Here is a 14,946-nt window from a genome sequence, read left to right as displayed (position 1 = left end):
CTATCCACATTGCCTGGAAGAAACCTAAATAGAATCTATCCATGTTACCTGGAAGGAACCCAAATAGAGTCACTTGTTAATCCAGTTATCCAAAATAAACTCCAATAATTGAATGATCACAAATGCTGTCTCCAAATCTCAGAACATATACCAAAAATTAAGAAATGGAACATTATTAATAATTGCCCTCAGTTTTGTTTGCCTAGATTATTGTACCAATTAGCTAATGCTGTCTAAAAACTTGTCCTAAATGCTATATTATTATAACACCTTTTTTCTCAAATGGGTTTATGTGATGGGAGTTGTTCTGATCTCTGCCCTGAATTTCCTGGGTCTGCATCAGCTGTGAGTCTCTGCACTGAGTGTCTATAGCTCATCCATGAAGTCATGCAAGGCTCACCTTCACCCTGTCTTGAACCAATTTACGTCAGTTTACTCTATTTATATATGTAAGCTAATCTTTCAGTTTACAAAAAAGTATGTCATTTGCCTTAAATTAATGCTACTTTTTAATATTCATTTAAGACACATTGGTACCTACACAGTGACATTTCTCCCTCCTCTGTTAAAGTGTGGCTCAACTACCCATGCTCTACATCTTACCTTGAGCCATGCATCATTAGATTTTTTTTCTTGCTCATATTTAAAATGTACAGTTTCCTTAATTAAAGGGGCCTTACAAAATTAAGAATATGTATTGCATACATCCATGTTTACATGACTCAAAGATATGTATGTACAAAGGTTTTAAGTTCATTATTACAAAATTCTGAATAATTGAATCTCCCTGAGCCCATTTTCTTATTTCTGATGGTAATGTGGGATAATAATAAATCTAATGAATGTAGTGTAGAAAACATGGAATGTCTGGAAATATTTTCTTGAGTCCACAACTCTCTTATGGGTTAGTACTGTGTTTATGTGTATATGTATGAGTGTGTATAATATTTATATGTATAAATATAATTATTTAATAAATTAACATTCAATTGCATAAATGTGAATAAATGGACTCAATAGTCCCATATTCAATGTTGAAAGAAAATTTCAGAGAAAACTGGAGACAATAGAAAAGAAAATCATGACAGGTTGAATTAAAAGGAAGATTTAAAATGCACAAACTTATACACAAATATTTTAAGCAGTATGGTTGTCTCTAATTTATTTTATTCTCACCTCAGGGCATGTTTCCATTGATTTGAGAGGGGGTGGAGAGAGAGAGAGACTCAAATGAGAAATACTGATCCATTGCCACCCACACATGCCCCAGTGGAGGATCAAACCCCCAAATCCATGCAAGTGCCCTTACCAGGAATCCAACCCATAACCTTCTGATACACAGAACGATGCTCCAACTAACTGAGCCTCATGGCCAGGGCAGTTGTCTTAATTATTTTCCTCTCTCAATGTCCAAACACTTCAAAGTCAGAAACACATTTTCTTTCATACTACAGAAATCTCTGTACCTGCTAATGGGGCAGAAGCTCCAAATTGACTTTCGATTTCTTTCTTCTACTTATTGGGTGTTTCAACAGAAAATGTCCTTACCCAAGGAATGCAAGTAAATGAATTGAGGTCCTTATGGTCACTTTCTCCTAAAAATGATTGAATAAGTGTCTGCATAACAGTGCTATTGATGCTGTAACAAATTACCACACTAAGGGTTTAAAAGTAACAAGTTCATACACCTATAGAGCTGGGGGTCAGAAGCCTGATGAGTCAATGGGCTGAAAGCAAGATATCTGCAGAGCCAGGTTCCTTCTGGCTTCAGGGAGGATCCCGTTTCCTCTCCTACCCCAGTTTCTCCTGCCACTAGGCCCTACTCCATCTTCAAAGCCAGCCATGTAGCATCCTTCAGTTTCCCTCTGGTTCCAACTACTCTTCCATCCTGTTCCAATGTTAGGACCATGGTGAGTACATCAGTCCCACCTACATAATCACGGCATTTTATCTTAAAATTAGCTGATTAGTCACACTATTCCATCTGCTACTTTAATTCTGTCTGGCATTGAAAAGTAACATATTACAAGTTTATGGGAATTATGATGTAAGTATCTTTAGAAGCTCTTCTTTTGCTTACTGCAAATTTTTCTTCACTAATAATTTTCATAGTGTCACACAAGGGTCCTTATGCAAACAAATAAAATTAGGTACTTTTCAGAAGCTTATCATATGTCATTCATGAATCCTTATATAAAATAATTGAACAATGAATCTATAACAGCTTCTGGAGTGAGTGAACATACACTATTCATTCAAAGTTACATGCAAATAATATTTGGTTCTGAAGACCTAAAAGTACCTACACCTGACTCTAACTTAGACCCAGCCATACTACTCAAACTGTGGTCCAGAGACCAGCACATGCAGCATGAATACCACCTGGGAACAAATTTTATTCTAAAAATCCCTGGGCCACACAGGACCTGCATCTGAACAGTAATCCTGGGTGACTCATATGCACCTTGAAGTTGAACAAGTGCTGCTCTAGGCTAGGCTTTGTCACCTTCTCACACTGACAATAGGGGTGGTATAATTATTTGTGATTAATACTGTAGGTGGTTAGTAGCTTCTCTCCACATGTTTCAGGGGGAAAATCATCTCAGGAGGAGAACCACAGGCCAAGAGTTTGAAAACTGGAAGCAGCCTGGCAGATTTCAATCAAGGTTTATCCCTCACTTAGTTCATAACTTTGAGAAAAATCACTAAAGCCCTTCCAGCCCCATTTCTGAAAAAGGAAATGCAGTTCATGATAGTAATACCTAATAGAATGGACTTTTCAAAAATTATATCAGAAAAGTCTATAAGGTACTAAGTTCAGATTATATAGCATAAAACTATCAAAGGGTATCTTTCAAAATTAACACATATTTTATAATGAAACACTAAATGACAGCTCATACTTTGTGATATTATTAGGAAATTTGCATTTATTTCGACAAATGCATCTGGAAATCAGGCAGTGTGGTAGCCAGGATTGCATATCAAAGGAACACAGTGCTCCCCTCATTGAAGAGGGGATAGCAATGCTCTGGAGACATCAGGGCAGTGGTGCTACCGCAAATAAGTTCTTGGGTACCAAAGAGACTACCTGGTTCTCATGGGTTTCATAGTCTCAGACTTTGGAGAAAATGTTCACTCACTGTTGGAAAAAACTACTAAAAGGTGAGACCTCTGGGAAGCAGATGAGACCCAAAACAAGGAGTCATAAAACCTAAATTCACCTGCTTCCACCATGGTCTTTTGAGATTTGAGAATCATTAAGAAAAACTCTCTTCCTGTTAATTACAGAGGCCGTGGGGAATATAATGTACTTAGATGTAGGAATAACCCGAGGGAGATGTGTCTGATGAGCCAATATACACAGAGTTGTGAATATCTCCCCATGCAGTACCTGAGCTTGTACAATGATGGTAGACAGGATATGGTTGTTGCTGTTGATTCATAAGTCTTGCTCAGGATCTAATGCTTCACTTCTTCCTACTGTCTTGTGTGGGACATAGCTTCAGTCTCCATCATCAATCCTACAGGGAGCAATTCTCACTTACACATGGAAACCTTCCTTTCAGAAGGGGAGACTGAGAGTCTGGTAGGTACATCAGGAAAGGGTTAAAGAGAATGGAACATGAGCACTTTTACTGAGTCACTAGGACCCTAATCATCCCAGTCCTGAGACCAGATATCTCTGTTTGTATTCTTGGATAAGAAACTAATTTATACATTTACCTAATATGTTAATAAGAAAGGGTCTGTTTGAATCTGTTCTCCAGGGCCAAGTAATGGGCCTGGCAGTCCAGTCGGAAAATGCTGTACAATGAATGAGATGCATGAAATGGCTACAGGAAAATGAAAACACTTGTGAGTGATTTTCCTATTTGGAGAGAAAGAACTAAAACATTGGGTGTGGAGAGCAGTGCAGTGAAGTAAGAGAATTTGTACTAAAATTCCAAGATGAGGTGTATTTCAGTATGTTTTGTATTCATTAGAAGATCCAGCCAGTAGAAGTAGACAGCACCTTGCAGTAGCAGTTAAGGAGGCAGACTTTGCAGTATCTTCTCTCATGCTGCATATTCACATGAGAAATATTTAATAAGTCTAAATGGAATCCTGAGTAGTTCTACTTCATTACTGATGAGGCTCATATATTTTAGGACTTTGTGTCCTTTTATGTCTCTACTCAAACAGTAGAAATTCCTAACCCACACTCAGCCATTCCATGCAGTGCACATTTATCTATGCATTGAATGAGATTCTGTCATGCTCTTTGGAATATAAATTGAGAACTCACCCTATTCTAGCCAAAGTAGCATGCTGAGAAACAATAGTTTGGAAAATTCAGGAATGAAAAAATTAAGGCCACACATTGTACCTTAAATCTTAATGACACCAAGACATCCTATTTCACGTTTATATTTGTGTCATGATAAATATAAACTGTTCCAGCTAACAAGGTGTATATCTCCAAATATTTTTAAATTTCTGTTCTACTCCCTGTGGATTTTCAGAGTAAAATGCCTACCCAAGGAAGCTAACAAATGCAGACACTTAAACTCAGCCCCTCCATCATATGTCACTGGATGACTAACTCTATTACACTGCCGAGACTGCTGGGAAGCACTCCCATACCAGTCGTTCTCAGTGAGCACAGATATGGGTGGACAATCTAGCTGTCATATCCTGGCGTGAGTCTCTGGCTAATCTCAAGGTGTCTGCAAGGCTGGTCCCTCCTAGAGGCTCAGGGAGAACCTAAGAGATACAGGGGAGAACTGTCTTCTCCTTAATTCTAGTTTGGGTTCTGACCACCTGCATTCCTTGGCCCACCTCCCTCCTTTGTCAAAGCCAGCAGTGTTACATTTTCTCCTGGTCTCTCTCTCTGCATCTAGGGGAGTACTGTGCTGACTTTGTCTTCCTGGATGATCCTACTCATCTTCTACCTTCAAGTCAGCTGATTTCAGCCCTGTTCCTTCTGCTACCCTCATCCTCAAGGTGATATAAAAAACGTCATATTCAAACATACTGGGGATTAGGACATGAATATCCTACAGAAGTTACAATTCTGCCTGCTACAAATTCTTTTTCAGATTACTATGATTATGTGTCACTCAAGGGCCCTTATATAAATGATACACAAATTTAATCATAGACTCTGGAATGAGTGAATACAGTCTTTTGACCAAACTCTACACAAAGACAATGTTTGAATAACAGGAACTGAAAAAACTTATAATTGAGTCTAACACAGAACCACATCCTTTCTTTTCAGAGAGTGGTCCACAGACAGGACCTGCAGCATCAACACCACCTGGGCACTTGTCAGATACACAGCTTCTCTGAGCCTGAAAGATCTGCTTACTCAGATTCTGAATTTAAATTAGAATTCTGGGTACACTACATGCATTTGAAACTGAAGAAGTACTAGGCTAAACTAGATTTTGTTACCTTTTATAATTTACATTTGGGGATGGATTATAAATACAAGGGTATTTATTTGTGTGATCATGAACTGCAGATGTTTAGTAGTATCCCTTCAGGCATTGCTAAGTGTAAAGACATTTCCAGTTGAGACCCACTGACTGAAAGAAACCAGAAAAAATCATAACCAAGGCCTTAGGGAGAAGCCAAAGGGGTTTAGCAATTTTCTCAAAGGTGATATTAGAGTATATAATATCTCCTTTAATAGAGTGATATTATATACTCTAATATCACCTTTGAGAAAATTGCTAAACCCCTTTGGCTTCTCCCTAAGGCCTTGGTACCAGCCATCCATCCCCACTGCCAGGTACACACTTGCTCATACAATCTTAGTCTCCCTCCCTTTCTCTTTTGAGTTGAGCATGCAAATGTCATTTGTAGGCAGGTCTTGCCTAAAAACCCATGAGAAATAGAACAGCCTGGATACTTTCCCTTTAGACCTGCTTTTGTTTTCTTCATAGGATTTGTCACCATGTGTAATATTATATTTATTTATATCTTTTTGCTTCCATATTCTTTGCCCAATATTGCCTTGTAGGGACTTGTGTTCTTCAGCACCATCTACTCACCACTTAGACACTGCAGAAAACACAGTAAGCTCTCAATTTGTATTCCTGAAAAACTTGAATAATTTTTCCTTAATACTGTAATTAAGCTAACACCTTAGGGAAAAAAACACATTAGGACAAAAATTTATGCTTTGATTAACACAGAAAAATCCTAGAAGGAAACAGATCCATCTCAAAATACTGAAATTAATATCTTAACTACAACATATAAACTGTAGCATTACAGCTATGTGAGCAATACTGCTTTCTGTGAAAATTACTCTTGTTCTTTTCCTCTTTCTTGAAAGTCATCTCCACCTCATGGCAGCAGGGAACCTTACGAGAGTGTCAGAGTTTCTTCTCCTGGGACTATCAGAGGAACCAGAACTGCAGCCCCTCCTATTCGGGCTGTTCCTCTCCATGTACCTGATCACTGTGTTGGGAAACCTGCTCATCATCCTGGCCGTCAGCTCAGACTCCCACCTCCACACACCCATGTACTTCTTCCTCTCCAACCTGTCCTTAGTAGACATTTGTTTCACCTCCACTACCATCCCAAAGATGCTGGTGAACATCCAGACACAGAGCAAAGCCATCACCTATGCAGGATGCATCACTCAGACATGTTTTTCCTTACTCTTTGGAGTGTTGGATGATATTCTCCTGACTGTGATGGCTTATGACCGCTTTGTGGCCATTTGCCATCCCTTGCACTATATGGTCATCATGAACCCCCAGCGCTGTGGACTGCTGCTTCTGGTGTCCTGGATCATAAGTGCCCTGAATTCCCTGTTACAATGCTTGATGGTGTTGAGGCTTTCTTTCTGCCCAAGCTTGGAAATACCCCACTTTTTCTGTGAACTCAATCAGGTGACCCAACTTGCCTCTTCTGATACATTTCTTAATAACATTGTGATTTATTTTGTAACTATGCTACTAGGTGGTGGTCCCCTGGCTGGGATCCTCTACTCTTACTCTAAGATAGTGTCCTCTATACAAGCAATCCCATCAGCTCAGGGGAAGTATAAAGCATTTTCCACCTGTGTGTCTCATCTCTCAGTTGTCTCCTTATTTTATGGTACAAGCCTAGGAGTGTATCTCAGCTCTGCTGTTACCCACAACTCACAGTCAAGTGCAATTGCCTCAGTATTATACAATGTGGTCACACCTATGCTGAACCCCTTCATCTACAGTCTCAGGAACAAGGACATAAAGAGAGCTCTCAAAAGATTCTTTGTGGTGACAGGTACACAAGGGACAATCACATGAGGCCAAAAAATTATACTTACCTTCTTTGCCCTAAGATTCAAAACCAGAAACTCTGATTCTTATACAGATTTTGTGTTTTGAAATTGCTCATTTCATTTCTGTCCTTGAATTTCATTTGTTTCAACTTCTGTATGCAGTTTAAACCACCATTCTATTAAGCTTTCTACTTTGTCTATTATATACACGGATTTTCCTTTGTCCTCTTTCCTAAAATCAAAAAGTTTTTTCCAACCTTGATCAGATATTTTTGGAAGTGTTTCTCCACTTCTGTGGCAACATTGATGTCTTTAGAATAATTTCTTGTCAAATGACATACATGGCCAGCAGAAGTAAGGCTTCATTGAGTGTGCTTGGTACAGTATGTGAATGCCTCACATGAGATGGACAGCAATTTCAACATTTCACCTAAAATGTCATATGGTGTTTTTCACTTTGATATTGTTATGATAAAGAATTACATGCTTATGACTTTGTGATAAAAAGGAGCTTTATTGGTGCCAGACCCTATATATTATTGTACATAATTTCTTCTTGTTTGATAGATACACAAGTAAAGGGTTTTCTAAAAGGGAATTTTATAACATGTTGCTTCTTATATAAAATTCACACAAATTTTATGTATATTCCTGTGTGTAATTCCAAATGAATTTTGATCTCTGGATATATCCATGGATATATCTGTTGTCTAACTTACTCTCTTTGATCTTATTCAAATTTATTCTAATTAAAAATAAAAATGCATATCTTTCAGGTTCCAAAACAAAATAAAAGTATTAAGTTAAAAACAGAGTTCCAAGAGAACTCCATGTTTGGGCACAATACAAGTGCTTATGCAGCAGCCATGACATGCATCTGGCACTGTGATTACAAAAAAGATCAGGAACAGGACAAAGGCTGTCTACTTTCACCACTTCTATTCAACATAGTATTGGAGGTCCTAGCCACAACAATCAGAAAACAAAAAATAAATAAAAGACATCCAAATTAGAAAGGAGAAATCAAAACTGTCATTCTTTGCAGAATACATGATAGTGTATGTAGAAAACCCTACAGACTCCACCAAAAAACTCCTTGACCTAATAAGTGAATGTGGAAAAACAGCAGGATAAAAGTCAATATTCAGAAATCAAAGGCATTTTTGTACACCAGCAATGAAATATCAGAAACAAAAATTAGGAAAAAAACATCCCATTTGATATAGCAACAAGAAAAGTAAAGTACCTAGAAATAAACCTTCCCAAAATAAAAGACCTGTACTCAAAAAACTACACAATTCTGAATAAAGAAATTAAGGAAGACACAAACAAATGGAAGCATGTACCATGCTCATGGATTGGAAGAACTAACATCATCAAAATGGCCATACTACCCAAAGTAATTTATAGATTCAATGCAATCTCTATCAAAATACCAATGACATTTTTCACAGATATTGAACAAACATTTAAAAATCTATATGGAACCATAAAATACCCATATAGCTGCAGTGATTTTGAGAAAAAAAAAAAAACAAAGTAAGAGGGATCACAATACCTGATATCAAAATGTATTACAAGGCAACTGTAATCCAAACAGTCTGATATTGGCACAAGAATAGACACATAGAACAATGGAACAGAATAGAGAGTACAGAAGTAAACTCTAGTCTCTGTGGTCAATTAATATTTGAAAAAGTGGACAGAAGAATAAAAGGAAGTAAAAAATAGCCTCTTCAATAAATTGTGTTGGGAGATCTGGACAGCTACATGTAAGAAAAATTAAACTCGATCACCAACTTACACTATATATAAAAATAAATTTAAGGTGGATGAAAGACTTAAATTTAAGTAGTGACACCATAAAAATCCCAGAGGAAAACATAGGCAGGAAAATCTCAAATATTCCACATAACAATATTTTCACCAATATGTTCCCTACAGCAAGGTACAAAAAGGAAATAATTAACAAATGGATCTCCTCAAAATAAAAGGCTTCTGCATGGCTAAAGAAAACTTAATTAAAATTAAAAGAGAACCAACCATATAGAAAAACATATTTGCCAATGATACCTCAGACTAGGTATTCATCTCTAAAATAGATAATGAACTCACACAAGTCTACATCAGGAAGACAAACAAGCCAATCAAAAAATGGGCAAAAGACCTGAACAAGACACTTCTCCACAAAGGACATACAGAGGACCCAGAAGTATGTGAAAAGATGTTCAGCATCACTAGTTATCAGAGAGATGCAAACTAAAACCATAGTGAAATGCCACTTCACACCAGTGAGAATGGCCATTATAAACAAATCAACAAACAACAAGTGCTACAGAGGATGTGAAGAAAAAAGAACCCTAGTGCACTATGGATGGGAATGCAGACTAGAGCAGCCATGGAGAAAACAGTATGGAGTTTCCTCAAGAAACTGAAAATGTAACTGCCTTTTGATCTGGAAATTCCACTGCTAGGATTATATCCTAAGAACCCTTGAGCACAAATCTGTAAGAAACTATGCACCTCAATGTTCATAGCAGCATTATTTACAATATCCAAGTGCTGGAAGCAACCTAAGTGCCCATCAGTAAATAAGTGTATAAAAACTATGGTGCATTTACACAATAGAATATGACACAGCAGAAAGAAAGATGGAGCTCCTATCCTTTGTGACAGCATGGATGGAACTGGAGAGCATTATACTATGTGAAATCAGCCAGGTAGTAAAAGACAAATACCATATGATTTCACCTTTTAGTAGAACATAATCAACCAAACAAGCAAGAAAAATATAACCAGAAATATTGAAATTAAGAGGAAACTGACAGTACCAGAGGGGAGGGAGGAGGAGATATTGGTGGGAAAATGTGGAAGGGTTTTCAGGAACAACTATAGAGGACACAAGGACCAAACCAAGGGGGTGGGAATCAGGGGAGGGAGGTGGGGATGGCTGAAGTGGGGGAGTTGTGGGGAGAAGGGAAAGGCAGACAACTGTACTTGAGTAACAGTAAAAAATTTGCATTATGTGTCAAAAATTTATTACATATCTAATTTCAGGGATGCTTACACATTAAATAGAAATTTAAATAGCACTTACTAATGCTATATTATAATAGTCATTTGGGAAATGAAATTCCCACTCAGTAAGCCATGAAATAGCAGATAATACAAAATCTTGAGTGATTTAAGACCATTAATGCGATTGGTTAAATAAAATATTTTCATAAAGACAATAAAAAAGAATATTGAAATTATATCAAGAATATTCTCTGACTACAATGCTATGAAATTATAAATTACAAGAGAACATGAAAAAACAAACAAAGACATAAAAGCTTAATAACATGTTATTAGTCAATGAATGACTGAATAAAGAGGTCAAAAAGAAATCAAAGATACCAATCGGGGGGGGGGGGAGATGGCGAGGGAGTAGGACGGAGCGGATTCCATTTCCTGTACACATGGGAGAAAATTCTGGCATATCTACTGAGGAACAGTGCAAAAGACCAACAGTTTCCCAGCATTGATAAAAATAAGACACCAGAGATTGTGACAGACACTGAAGGACCAGAAAGCGGCAGATCAGTGGGGTCTCCGGAAACTGAGTAAAGACAAGAGCAGCAGCGGCTGCGGCCGGTGCCTAGCAGCTGCGGTCAGGGTCCAGAGGCCTTGGTCTGTGACCAGCACCAGGGGCACCTGCCACGGACTCTTCAGGGGCTCCAGCATCTGGCGTGTCTGCAGCAGACTCTTTGGGAGCCTTGGGCCTGATGCAGGGTCCTTGGGAGAAAGCCAGGTCATCAGCTCCCTCCCTCCCTGTCTAAGCAAGGCTGGGCAACACCAGGGAGAAACCTTTCTGTTTGAGTTTACAGAGAGAAAGATAAGGACAAAGGCCGTGTTCAACTGTGGACTCTGTGGTCGCCAGCCCAAGATTTAAGAGGCCCTTTATTATCACGGGTCTGGCTGGGGATTGGGCTGGGCTGAGAGGCAGGCTTTCTAGAGAAGTTTTTCTGGAAAGTGGACTAAGGTGTTCTCCTGTGATGAGAGCTTGGCTTGCTTCCCACCCAGCCTTCCTTCCCATCCAGAGGAGGGGCGGAAGCTCTTGAGCTCCCTCACAGAACTGGGAAGGTCTCTGCCAGATCTGGTGGGACCCAGGCAGCCTGGTGAATGGGCAGGCTTCTGCATCCCAGCCCACAGAGAGGACCCTTGGGGAAGGTGCTCTGAAAAGAACCTAGAATGCCTTTGTGGAGCGCTGGGGAGAGGCACGGGGCTAGAGAATACTCTCAGAAAGACACCAATCGACCCTCAGCCAGCTGCAACAAGAAAAACTGGTTTGGACACGTCGAAATGAACAAGGGAAGTTTTTTGGGGTGGCTTTTTGTTTTGGGGTTTTTTTGTTATTTCTTTTTCTTTAGTAATTTTTCTTTTTTTTAGTAATCTTATATCTTTTTAATTTTATTATTGTTTTTAATCTTTCAATACTTTTTTCCTTTTCTTTCTTCTTTCCTGTTTTAGTACTTCTTCATTTCTTCATTGGATCGGTGACTTGGAAGAAAAAGTAGAAAAAACTCTCAGAAAGAGCAGGAAAATGAAACTTAGAAAGAATGAAGAGGGATTAAGAGAAATACAAGACAATATGAAACGTAATAATATCTGAATAATAGGGATACCAGAAGGAGAAGGAGAAGAACAAGGGATAGAAAATCTATTTGAAAAAAGTAATGAGGAAAAACTTTCCTAATTTGATGAAAGAAAAAATCACACAAATCCAGGAATCACAGAGAGTCCCAATCAAGAGGAACCCAAGAAGACCAACTTCAAGACACATCATCATCAAAATGGCAAAATTCCAAGACAAAGAGAGAATCCTAAAGACAGCAAGGGAGAAAAAAGAAGTAACATACAAGGGAGCCCCAATAAGGTTAGCTAATGACTTCTCAATGGGAACACTCAGAGCAAGAAGAGAATGGCAAGAAATACTCCAAGTAATGAGAACCAGAGGCCTACAACCAAGGCTACTTTACCCAGCAAGGCTCTCAATCAAGATAGAAGGCCAAATAAAGAGCTTCCAAGATAAAAGAAGTCTAAGAGAATATGTCTCCACCAAACCAGTCCTACAAGAAATACTAAAAGGACTACTTTAAGGAAAGGAAGGAAAAGAGACAGATGGAGAAGAACACAGGTACAAAAATGGCAATGAATAAGTACCTATCAATAATAACCTTAAACGTAAATGGATTAAATGCTCCAATCAAAACACACAGATTAGCTGAATGGATAAGAAAGCATGACCCTCACATATGTTGCCTACAAGAGACCCACCTCAGGACAAAGGACCATCACAGACTAAAAGTGAAAGGCTGGAAACAAGTTTTTCAAGCAAACGGACAAGAAAAAAAAGCTGGGGTAGCAATTCTCATATCAGACAAAATAGACTTCAAAAAAAGAGCCATAAAGAGAGACCCAGAAGGTCATTTCATAATACTCAAGGGAAGAATCCACCAAGAAGACATTAACATCATAAATATATATGCACCCAACATAGGAGCACCAAAATATATCAAGAAAATCTTAGAGGACTTCAAGAATGATATTGACAGCAACACAATTATAATAGGGGATTTTAACACCCCACTATCAAAAATGGACAGATCTTCCAAACAAAATATCAACAAAGATATTGCGGCATTAAATAACACCCTAGATGAAATGGACTTCACTGATATATATAGAGCCCTTCATCCCAAAGAAGCTATATACACATTCTTTTCAAATGCACATGAAACATTTTCAAAAATCGACCACATGATAGGACACAAAACAAGCCTCAGCAAATTCAAGAAAATTGAAATCATACCAAGAATTTTCTCTGACCACTAAAATTGGAAACCAACCCCAGAGGAAAAAAACCCAAAGCACCCAAAATCATGGAGACTGAATGGTATGCTATTAAACAAAGAATGGGTCAAGAATAAAATTAGGGAAGAAATCAAAACGTTTCTGGAAACAAATGAAAATGAACTCACAACAACCTAAAACTTATGGGACACAGCCAAGGCAGTCCTGAGAGGGAAGTTTATAGCAATACAGGCCTACCTAAAGAAGATAGAAACATTTCAAACAAACAACCTAACCCTACACCTACAAGAACTCGAGGAACAACAACAAAGACAACCCAGAGCAAGGAGAAGGAAGGAAATAACCAAAATTAGAGTAGAACTTAATGACATAGAAACTAAATGCACAATTATAAAGATCAATGAATCCAGGAGTTGGTTTTTTGAAAAGATAAACAAAATAGACAAGCCTTTAAGTAGGCTCATCAAGAAAAGAAGAGAGAGGACTCAAATAAACACAATCAGAAATGAAAGAGGAGAGATTACAACTGATACCACAGAAATAGAAGGGATTGTTAGAAATTACTATGAAGAACTGTACACCAAGAAATTTGAAAACCTAGGGGAAATGGACACATTTCTAGAAAAATATAATCTTCCAAAACTTAATGAAAAAGAAACAGAAAATCTGAGCACACCAATAACAGCAAAAGAAATTGAAGCAGTAATCAAAAAACTGCCATCACACAAAAGCCCTGGACCAGATGGTTTCACAGGAGAATACTACAAAGCATTTAAGGAAGAACTAGCCCCTCTTCTTCACAGACTATTCCAAAAAATCCAGAAGGATGGAAAACTCCCAAATTCTTTTTATGAAGCCAGCATCATCCTAATTCCAAAACCAGATAGAGACACAACAAAGAAAGAAAACTTCAGACCAATATCGCTGATGAACATAGATGCTAAAATCCTCAACAAAATATTAGCAAGTCCCATCCAACAATATATCAAAAAGATCATACATCATGACCAACTGGGATTCATCCCAGGGATGAAAGGATGGTTCAACATTCGCAAATCAGTAAATGTAATACATCACATAAACAAAAGCAAAGACAAAAACCACATGATCATATCAATACATGAGGAAAAAGCTTTTGATAAGGTACAACACCCAGTTACGATAAAAACACTCAGCAAAGTGGGAATAGAGGGAGCATTCCTCAATATAATAAAGGCCATATATGAGAGATCTACAGCCAGCATCATACTCAATGGGCAAAAATTAAAAGCTTTTCCACTAAGATCAGGAACAAGACAAGGATGTCCACTTTCACCACTTCTATTCAATATAGTTTTGGAAGTTTTGGCCACAGCGATTAGGCAAGAAAAGGAAATAAAAGGCATTCAAATAGGAAAGGAGGAAACAAAAGTGTCACTGTTTGCAGATGACATGATAGTGTACATGGAAAATCCTATAGACTCTACTAAAAAACTGCTCGAACTAATTAATGAATTTGGCAAAACAGCAGGATACAAAGTCAATATCCAGAAATCTCAGGCATTTTTGTATACTAACAATGAATCGGCAGAAGCAGAAATTAAGGAAAAACTCCCATTCGATTTAGCAAAAAGAAAAATAAAATATCTGGGAATAAACCTAACCAAAGAGGTAAAAGACCTGTATGCAGAAAACTACACAGCCCTGAAGTAAGAAATCAAGGAAGACACAAACAAATGGAAACATATACCGTGTTCATGGGTTGGAAGAATTAATATCATCAAAATGTCCATACTACCCAAAGCAATATACAGATTCAATGCAATACCTATTAAAGTACCAATGGC

General features: G+C 38.0%; 1 pseudogene; it reads left to right on the top strand.

Moving 5' to 3' along the window:
* Window positions 1-3,465: 3,465 nt before the first annotated feature.
* Window positions 3,466-7,289, top strand: LOC119045334 (olfactory receptor 7A10-like; annotated as a pseudogene).
* The last annotated feature ends 7,657 nt before the right edge of the window (window positions 7,290-14,946 follow it).

This window comes from Artibeus jamaicensis, unplaced genomic scaffold (assembly GCF_021234435.1).
Source record: "Artibeus jamaicensis isolate MK-2021 breed Jamaican fruit bat unplaced genomic scaffold, CSHL_Jam_final contig_477, whole genome shotgun sequence".
Classification (NCBI taxonomy): Eukaryota; Metazoa; Chordata; class Mammalia; order Chiroptera; family Phyllostomidae; genus Artibeus; species Artibeus jamaicensis.
The sequence above is the reverse complement of the archived record's forward strand: the minus strand, read 5'-3'. Positions and strand labels throughout refer to the sequence as shown.